Here is a 10,421-nt window from a genome sequence, read left to right on the forward strand (position 1 = left end):
GATAATTTAAAGATGTGAGATGATTATTCAAGGTAAAAATTATATGCATACTTACATATAATACATACTTTACACACACATGCACACACATACCATATATAAAGAGGGAGCTACAAAAAGTCTGTGGACAATTTCCATGATCTTTTACCTTTACTTTTCCATGAATTTTTTTGGACCCCCTCATATATATATACATGTGTAGTGATGGAATTCAAATAATTTGACAACCAGTTCACTGACCTTTTTAAGCATTTAAAAAAATGCTATACTGAAAAGTAACTTATTATTTCTTGCAGTTAATTCTTACATAAGTGCAATAGAAGAGGCACACAAAATTAGACTGTTATAAGAAAATGTTTTCAAATATTAATGGAAAAATATTAACTAACACCTGACAAAAAGCAATAAAATTAAGATGTAAAATATTCCCATATTGCTTCTAGATTAGTGTCCTCACTTGCAGTGTTCTTCGCTTTTATCCAAGCATCACCAGCTGTGGGATTTCTCCTTAACCATCTTTTCACCACAGGAGTAGGATTCCATTCCATAGAGGTAGGCCAATTAGACTAATAGTCATTGTATTTGATATATTGGAAACAGGCGACTTCTCTTCTTTGAAAATAGTTTCTCCTCGTTGAGGAAATTAAAAAGTCACACCACCCACATACATTATAACCAAATTAAATATCCTATCCAATTTCAGACATTGCTGTTTTAAAAAATCTTGTTTAATATGATGCTATTTGAAGTTAGAAACATTTGTCTTTGAAAAGCCCTTTTCTGCTTCTGCTGAACTTACAGCAATTGTTCTGAGAATATTTTTAGCTCTTTGAATCCTTTCAGGAATGGCATAATTCTGAGAATCTTTTAGGCCATTATCCATGAAATCTTGATAATCATGAATATCAATTTGGTAATTAAAAATGTCTTTAAATATAAGCAATTGTTCTTCAGTTGCTTTCCGTGGAACTAGTATTTCTTCAATATTCCAGTTAGCTGGCTCAAAACTTTTTGAGCAATTATAATTTATTCCTATCTTGAAATTGGCTACAGCTTGATTTTAAATATTCACAACCATTCATCTTTTCAAACTTTTTACAATGTTTTCTAAAAGTTTTTCCTAAGGAGGCCTGACAAATTAGTGATTTTGTACCAATTTCATGTTTTTGAAGGTTCTGAAGGAATTAATACATTGACTACACCTCCCACCCTTTTCTTTCCTAAGCATTAGAAATGCTTAGTAGATCTTATCACAAGTTTCTCAGCCTTTATTATGCTTACATTTCTTGCTTTCTGTGCATTTTAAAGAAGAGACATTTTAAGATATCAGTAATCAATGCTAAATCAGCTAGATGACTGAATGAGCATTATTAAGGGTGCTTAGAATTACACAGTTATGCAGATGCACGTTAACAAAAGTATGGGCTGTAACTTTGTGATTTCTACATTGGGTGGCTGCCCTGCTGCCCACCTCAGAGAGAACCCTGATTACAAATGCCATTTTAACAACGGGTTCACCCAACTCAACGAAAAATTAGGTGTCTTTTCTGTGGAACCAGTGAGAACCAGCTGAAACGCACACACTCACACACACACACACTTTCACTGTGTCTTTGTGTTCTAGTTATATTCTTCCTATGAATAGTTCAAGTATAATTTAAACTGAATCTTCAAAGCAAAGCAATCCTTAATTGTGTTGAACATTCTTCACCTGAAAGCTTCACAAAGGATTTGACACATTTTATAAACCAAATGATTTTTTTTTTGTGGCAACTAACACTTGCAAAACATTTCATAGACATAAACTGCTCTTGCTTCTGCAGAAGAATAGTCGACACTCATAACCATCTATTTTCCTACACATCATATTTTGTTGGGTAAAAATATAACTGGTAGTTTATGGTTACATAGAGCTTTGGGAAGAAAGGGTAGGGAAGCAATTAGAGACAGCAGAAAAGCTGGGAAGGAACATGAGCTTAGCCTAAAACCAGACTATCAATGCCTTCATCCCAGTAATGCTATCCTCAATAATATTCTATGGGGGGAAAATTACTAAGTAATTGGAGATAATGGGCCTCTAAAATTTACAACACATTTGGACATTCTCTAATTTCTGAAACATTTTTTCTGCTTTGTTGGCTATGAAAGATCACTCATTCATTCACTCACACATTTATGTAACCAGTCAAGCATAATTTCCAAAAATACTTAGTGAAGGCCTACTTTTATAGATTTAGTGTGATCCTCCAATAGGTGTTTGAATCCTTGACCTTGTATGGAAATCGTTATTTTTTCTCAATTGTTATGAGTAAACTTACAGAGGTAGGGTGGATCCTAAGCTCTTTTGAGCGGAGTCTTATAAACGGGCAAGACAGATGCAAAATAATTGACACACAAGGGGAAGGCAGACAACATAGGAAGATGCAATCAGTAGTCAAACCCAACCCACTACTGTTAGCCCGCTGTCACAGTCAATTATTACTCATGGTGCCCGCATGCCTGGGTCTACCAGAAACTGGCAGGGCCAAAAATGAATTTTCCCTTATAGTGGACAGAGCTTATGGCCTTGACATTACCTTGAATTCAAATTACCAGCCTCCAGGACTGTGAGACATTAAATTTATGTCATTTAAAGTAATCCACATTAAAGTATTTGGTGATAACAAAACTACAAGGTACTTACATTCCTGGAACATAATGAATAAAGCTCACAATCACTTCCTGGAAATCCCAAATCCCAAGAGTTCCAAATACCAAAAACTTTTATAATGTATGAGGGTCCTACCAAATTAGAACTAATTTTGTGATAAATCTGAATGGTATTGCTCTGGACACACATCCTTTACTTAGTACCAGTCCTCATATACTTTGCTGAAGAATTATTACTAAGCTCCATGATGATGCTGTCCCAGATCCCTCTGGAGTGTCATATAACACACGGGATGTAAGTGGAGAAATTCTGAATTCTGAACTGCCCATGACCTTGACAGTTTGGGAGATGGGGCCATGGACTTTAACTTTCACGATATTAGATAGATGCACTTCTAGAACTCAATAAATTGTGCTGTAGTTTCCTTTTCATCAGGAGAGAATAGCAGGAACAAAGTGGGCCTCATTTAAAGTTTTCCCCCAAACATGCATCCTTGTAAGGTGTCGCCCTCCCCTTCCAAAAAAAAAATCTAGTTCTTTCTCTTTGAAGGGCAGTGGACCCCTACCAAGAAGACACAGAAACATCCTGTCAAACAGTGGTGAGCAGTCTCTGCCCCTGTGGTCTAAAATAAAAATAATTGAAACATGGTGTTACTGAAGTTTCTGATTTCCTCTTGCAGTCACAGAAAGGAAAGGGACAGGGGGAACCAGGGAGGGTTTCACATTTCAGCCTTCCTGAGACATCAGAACTCAGAAGAGAAAAACAAAACACCACGAAAGAGTCAAGCGTGATGAAATAGAGACGTTGGTGGTAGTTTATGGTCAATAAATACATCGTAAAGTGGTACTTCACTCATACTTTATTCAACTACTTACAGCTAAATTTCACCATTGCTAAAAGTCACCTTTAAAATCCAGAATGAACTGCTCCATTGAATATAATCTATCATGGTTGGACATATCTCTAAATATAACAAGTTAACAAAAACACCCTGGCCTCGAACCATTAGGTTAAATGTGATGATCTTCTAAAATCTTATCCAATCTTCCTTTGGATAGTTTCTAGCTCAATTGTTGGAGAAAAGAAAAGGAATTCTGTGCATTTATAGAATCACAGAAGAGTCTCCAATGGTCTATACAATAGTGCCATTCTAATCCAAAGACCAAAGCTGATTCATTGAGGCAATCTCTTGGGTTCCAAAGGTAATAACTGTGTACAGATTTACATAACCACATTAGGCTGAGGTGCATGATGCTGGAGATCTCTTTATGACAAACACTTCTGGAAAAGCACAGAAGTAATTTAAGTGCTTTTGAATAATAAACTTTCTTAGAAATTCTTCTTGGACATAGATTGGAATAGCACATGATTTATGGTGAGCTTTAGAAATAGACTGATCCAGTGGGTCTTTTCTATATATGAGATACAATCACAGTATGTGTGGCCGAGTTAATTATGGCTCTTCTAGCCATAGTCTTTGTAATTTTACCAGATGCTGGGGGAGATTACAAAAAGAGGAGATATGGGACTCTAACATGGGGATTGGTCAAATTTGCCACCCCTGAGATCTTTGTACAGAACCTCTTCAATACAGAACACAGAGTCCTGTAATACCAGAAAATTCCGACTGCAATTGAGTCAATTTTGATTCACAGCAATCCTATTTAGGGTTCCCAAGTTTATATATTGAACAGGCACAGAGCAACTAGTGAATTTGAACTACTGACTATGGTTTGCAGTCCAATGCTTAACCAAAGCCGCCCGGGACCGCTTGACACCAGAGAAGAGAGTATAAGTAGTGAAGAAAGGGTGGTCACATAGGCAACAGAAACACAAACCCCCGAATTTGACAGAGTGGTGGGCTTCCAGACCCTACAGAGCGAAGTTGAGTGTCTTCGGCAGGAGGATTTCTGGCAGGGTGTGTTACTTCTAAACACTTAATCAAGGAACTTATATGTGGAAGCTGAGTCATGGCGCTAAGCCCATATACCTTCAGTCTAAAGCTTGTAGAAAAGTGTCACATCCTCTGAGTATTTATCTGCTACTCTAAAGAAGCTTTATAACACTTGGCCAAGCAAAGCAGAAGCCCAGGGTGTGTGTGTGTGTGTGTGTGTGTGTGTGTGTGTGTGTGTGTGTGACTACGAGATCCAGGACTAGAGAGTAGTGTGCCTGTATGGACAGCTGAGAAGAAGCTATCCTGACTTGAAGAACTGTATCCTGCACATTTCTGTTGCTAAATTGTACCCTGTGAAATTCCCTAATAACCCCCTAATTGTGAGTAATCTCTATGAATTTTATGTGACTATTGGAATGTATTATTGAACCCTGCAGAGATGTAGAGTGCCACCAAAGAGAGAGTGTGTATTCAAATAAGGTCAATAAAGGTGGAGGCATTTCTGAAGGATTCAATGACACCTAACAACAACAGCAACATGCAAAAATAATAGGAACCAAGCCTGGTTGACATCATGACAAGTGGAAAAAAGATTAAAGTTGTCAAATATTTTATTTTAGTGAGTGAGAGTGTTAATGTTTATTGTACCAACCTGGCTGATAAACACATGTGGAGTTAATTGAAGGGTGGAGAGATAAATGGCTCAGTGAGCCTTGCCTTTCTAGTTCTCAGTCCTCTTGCTTTGTGATGGTCGGACCAGGGTGCAGCTGCCTTAGCCAGTATCCTGCTTCAGCTGGCAAGGCTCACTTCCTGCAAGACATCCCGAGGAGAAGCTACATGGATCTACCCCGATGCAGCCCTGGGTGCTGGAGCAGCCCTATGGATACCCCTGCCAGTGCTGAGATGTTTATACGTTCACTGATTCGGCTTTCCTCCTGCAGTTGGCACCATTGCATTTGTTTTGTGAGATGGAGGAGGACCTTGTGGCTTGGTGTCAGACATTTGGGTTAATGTTGGACTTGTGGGCTTGGGCAGCACTGGGTTGGGATGTTTTCTTGATATGCACTTGCCCTTTATATAAAACACTCTCTTATACATGAATTTATGTGGATTTGTTTCTCTAAAGTACCCAGACTAGCACAGTTGGATACACACTCAACACTAATGGAAGCCACAATGAAACGAAGCAATGGATTTCATTGAGAAAATCTCTGCCCAAGACCTCTTTAAAATGTTGGAGAGCAAGGATTAAATTTTGAGGAATAAAGTGCCCCTAACCAAGCCATAGATTGACACAGTGACTGCAACAACGGGTTCAAAGTTAAGAACAATTGTGAGGATGATGCAGGGCTAGGCAGTGTTGAATTCTGTTGTACATAGGGCCACTCTGATTCAGAATAGTTTGGACAAAAACTTAACAACAACAATCCCTGCTTGATTTTCATGGAAATTTGAAGTGGGCAGTGCAAGGTTTTACACCTACCACATAAGGTAACACTTAAAGATGATAGTGTCCGTGATGTCACAATAGGAATTTCATATATAATATTATGGACACCACTTTAAATATTACACCCACATCACGATTTATTTTCCCTCTCTGAGCACTCTTCTCTCCATCCTCAAGGTTAAGTCTATAGTAATTATGTTTATATACAAATTTGTGATCTGGTCTTTCTGAATACAATCAATTAGCAAGGTGTGGACATCAAGCTAAATATGGGCCTCTCCCATTATATTTCCTAGGAATCTGGGAGTGGCACTTAGGGCCACTTGGGAACTGTGGGTTGGCAGTCTTGTCATCCTAGGGAAAGAAACCCAAACAGATTCAGAGCAGAGGAAGGATGAAGCCGGTGGAAAAGAATAAGGGCAGGGCGATAACATATGAGTGATACCTGGGCTCCTCTCTTTTTATTTCTAAGTTTGGCTATTTGCCTGATTTCCATGTTTGTAATAAAACACTCTTGTATTACTTTCATAACTTCAATTTTCATAAAATTAACCTTCAATCAATAGCTGATTCATAGATTATCTATGTGTTCAGAAGTGACTTTATATTCTGAGTGTTCCATGGCAGACCCAGTGCACCTTGCCAATAACCGATGCCCACTGATACTTCCAAGGTTTTCATGAGAAAGCATTTGATGCATTTAGTTTGATGAGTAGTCTTTCATGCTTACTTTAGGATTTTGTTGAATACTCATACAAATAAACCTTGTTGGGACTAAAAAGTACCAAATAAAGAATCCTTTTCAAAAGCACATTTGTGTTTTGCGGGACTAATTAAGGTGATTTAATGTAATGCTTGAGTTCTGGAAGCCTCATTTGATATCCTGGTGGCTTAGTTACCTAGTGCTAGTATAAATGAAAATACCACAAGTTGGCTTTAATAAACAGAAAGATGTTTTCTCGCAAGAGATCAGAAGCTGGAATTCAAGGAACAGGTTCTGGGGGAAGACTTTCTCATTGTTTGATTTGGAAAAAGGTTCTTGTCTCTTCCAACCTTCTGTTCCTAGGCTAGGCAATCTTCAAGTGCCTTGGAATTTATCCTCTTAAAAAAAATTCATTTGAGCTATAGTTAACATATTATACAACTCTATAGTTCAATCATATCAAGAAGGATTATGCATTCATTGTCGCAATCAAGTTTTAAATCTCTTCTTCCTCCTTGTACCTATTGAAAATGATTCCTTATTTACCCCAGCTTCTCTTTCTGGGCCCCAGGCAACCATTAATCCAACTGCTGTCTTCATAAATCCACCCATCCTGGTGCCCTTATACAGATAAACATACAAAACAAGAGCAAACAACAAACAAGGACCCACACCTTACAATGTTCTTTGTCTGATATTAAGGTTGCTAAATGTTTCTAACCTATGTGTATTACGGACTCACCTGGGACTCAACACAGGTTAGGACCCTGCAAATAGGTTTTGATCTATCACTCTCATCCATCTTTCTGCAAATCAGATGTTTACAATTTAGGCACTGGTATCATTTCTTGCTCTATATTTGGATCTTATTATTTACAACCCATGGATTGCATAGGCTAGTGTGCTTCTTTTATGTGAACGTGCTTGACTTCTTACTTAGACACTATTTTTCACGATAGTCAGATTCTATCTTATTTCCATACCACACTTTGCTATGGCACCCATGTCTTCAGTGACCCCTCTTGAGGGCGAGTTCCAGGGAAGGCCATGTAATACAACTAATTTTTCCTATACTAGGCCTGAGATCAAATGAGAGTTCAAAAATCCATTCACCTAACTATGGTTTCTTCTTCTTTTTTTTAATCATTTATTGGGGGCCCATACATCTCTTATCACAATCCACCCATCCATTGTGCCAAGCACATTTGTACATTTGTTGTCATCATTATTTTCAGAACATTTTCTTTCTACTTGAGTCCTTGTTATCAGGTTCTCATTTTCCCCCTCTCTCTGATGAACCCTTGATCATTTATAAATTATTATTATTATTTCATGTCATACACTGCCCTGGTTCACTCTTTGTGTCAACTTGAGATTTAAGAGTGAAGGGGTGGAGTTTAGCCTGTCAATCAGGTTGAAGCTTAATGAACTTCCTGCATTCAGCATCATTGCATGTGTTGCAACTTTTAGGAGGAATTCATGGGTGAATATTGGACTTACGGGCTAATGTTGAACTCATGGACTTGATCTGGACTGGGTTGGGATGTGTTATTGATGCATAATTGCTTCTTGATATAAAGAATTCTCATACACATATGAGTGTCTCTGAATTTCTCTAGCTTAACCAGACTAACACACTCTTAGAGATGTTATTGTCATTTTACTGTAGTGCATCATATATCATCTCCATGTGATTTAAAGTAACTATTGACAGTAACATTAAATAAAGCACTGTTGAGCAAAAGATTTTGTACATGTTTAGGATTTCTTATTAGACTCCACTCCATGAATTTTAACTTCAAAATGTGGGTGACGAGACACTAATTACACATGCCTTGAGGATTGGAGATACGGCAATACCTTCAGGAACATTCATTTACGAGGCATAACCATGTTATACAAAGGCAGAACCAGTATGAAAATGTTTGTTTTCACTTGTTAAATTCTGGAATAGTTTGTGCAGAATTGGTTCTTTCACTCAAAGCTGAGTAAAATTTCCTGTGGAGCCATATGGTCGTGGACTTTTCCTTGTTGGGAATTTCTTGAGAACTTCTATTTCTTCCTTTGTCAAGGATTTGTTGAAATATTCTAGTACTGTCTTGATTAATTTTGGTAGCTATTGTATTTCTAGGCATTTGTCCCTTTTTAGTAGGTTATGAAACTTGGAGAATGGATTTTCATAAAAAATATATTACAGTAGAACCCCGGACCTCAATGCTAATCCATTCTAGAAGGCGCGTCGAGATGCGATGCAATCAAGTTCTGAATCCATTTTTCGCATAAAAATAACTGAAAACAGATTAATCCGTTCATTCTCAGTCACCAACTTTTTACCCTAACCTTGCCTTTTTAAACAAAACATTACACAGAAATTTCAAAGTAAATAAGTTCAGAATTAAATAATATAAATTAAATAAGAAATATAATATTTAAAAAGTTGTTTTTGTTTAAAAACAACTTCAGTATCGTCCATACTTTGAGATTGATGAGGATCTGGATCTGTGGATACGGATGTGGAGAGGAGGTCTGGAGATATGGAGGATCATTGTTTAGAAGGGAAGCCCCTTCCATAAAATCAACTGGTAGTTGCTTTTCGGGACTCCTCCCCCCCCCTCCCCCTTCTTGGCCTTTTTTCACTTGGACCTGGCTGGCTTTTTCTTTAAAAAAAAAATCTGTCTAATGTGGTCTGCTGTTGGCATTTCCTTAACTGACTTTCCTAAAAGGGTTTACTACACAGCCGCAAAAGGTTAAAAAATTACCTACTAACAACAAAAAGTAACCCCAAGTGACTGAAACACTAACTGCTTTTGTTTACCAAAACCATGTGCGATGGGTGGAATTCTGATGTTTAGTTCAAGCTCTGTTTCAAAATCTGCTCGGGTTGAGTACTGATGTGATTAAGAACCGGGGTTCAATTGTATTATTCTTTTTTTTTTCTTTGGATCTGATGTGTTGTCACTCCTCTCATCTCCAATTTTAGATATTTGGATCTTCTCTTTTGTTTTTCTTTTGTTAAGTTTGCCAGCGGTTTGTTAATTTTGTTGATCCTTTCAAAGAACCAGATTCTTGTCCTTTTAATTTTTTCCATTGTTTTTCTGTTTCTCAGTTTGTTTATTTCTGCTCTCTCTTTTAAAAAAAATGTTATTTTCTTCTGTTGTTATAGGGTTTATGCGGTTGCCCTTGTTCCAGTTGTTGGGTGTGTTTTATTAGTGGTTACTTTTGATATTCTCCTCTTTTTTAAGTGTTCATTAATTATTGTAAGTTGACCTGTGATAACTTTGATATATCCCAAAGATTTTGGTAGTGCGTGTTATCACTATTAAATTTCTTAATTTAATCCCTTATTTGGTTTATTACCCAGTATTTTTTAAGTAGCGTGTTAATCACTTTCCATGTATTTAGCTTTATGTTCCTATTCTTTCTATTGCTGATTTTCAGTTTTATACTATTGTGACCTGAGAAAATGGCTTGTAGGAGTTCAATCTATTTGACTTGGTTAAAGTTTGCTTTGTGGCCTATCATGTGACCTATTTTAGAGCACAGAAGAAAAAAAAATCAAACAAGCAAGCCAAAAAACCCAATAAACTCGGTGCACTTAACTTTCGGATTAAGCACCTGGGTTCAAGAGTAGGGCCCCTTTCCTGCTGAGTTTTCTCCAGGATTTGCAGAGGCTCCTCCTGTGGTTGCTATGTGAAGGTCACTAGAATATGCAGACCATTCACAT

The sequence above is a fragment of the Echinops telfairi genome, unplaced genomic scaffold, assembly GCF_000313985.2.
Source record: "Echinops telfairi isolate 266 unplaced genomic scaffold, ASM31398v2 ScPeMD7_18;HRSCAF=68, whole genome shotgun sequence".
Classification (NCBI taxonomy): Eukaryota; Metazoa; Chordata; class Mammalia; order Afrosoricida; family Tenrecidae; genus Echinops; species Echinops telfairi.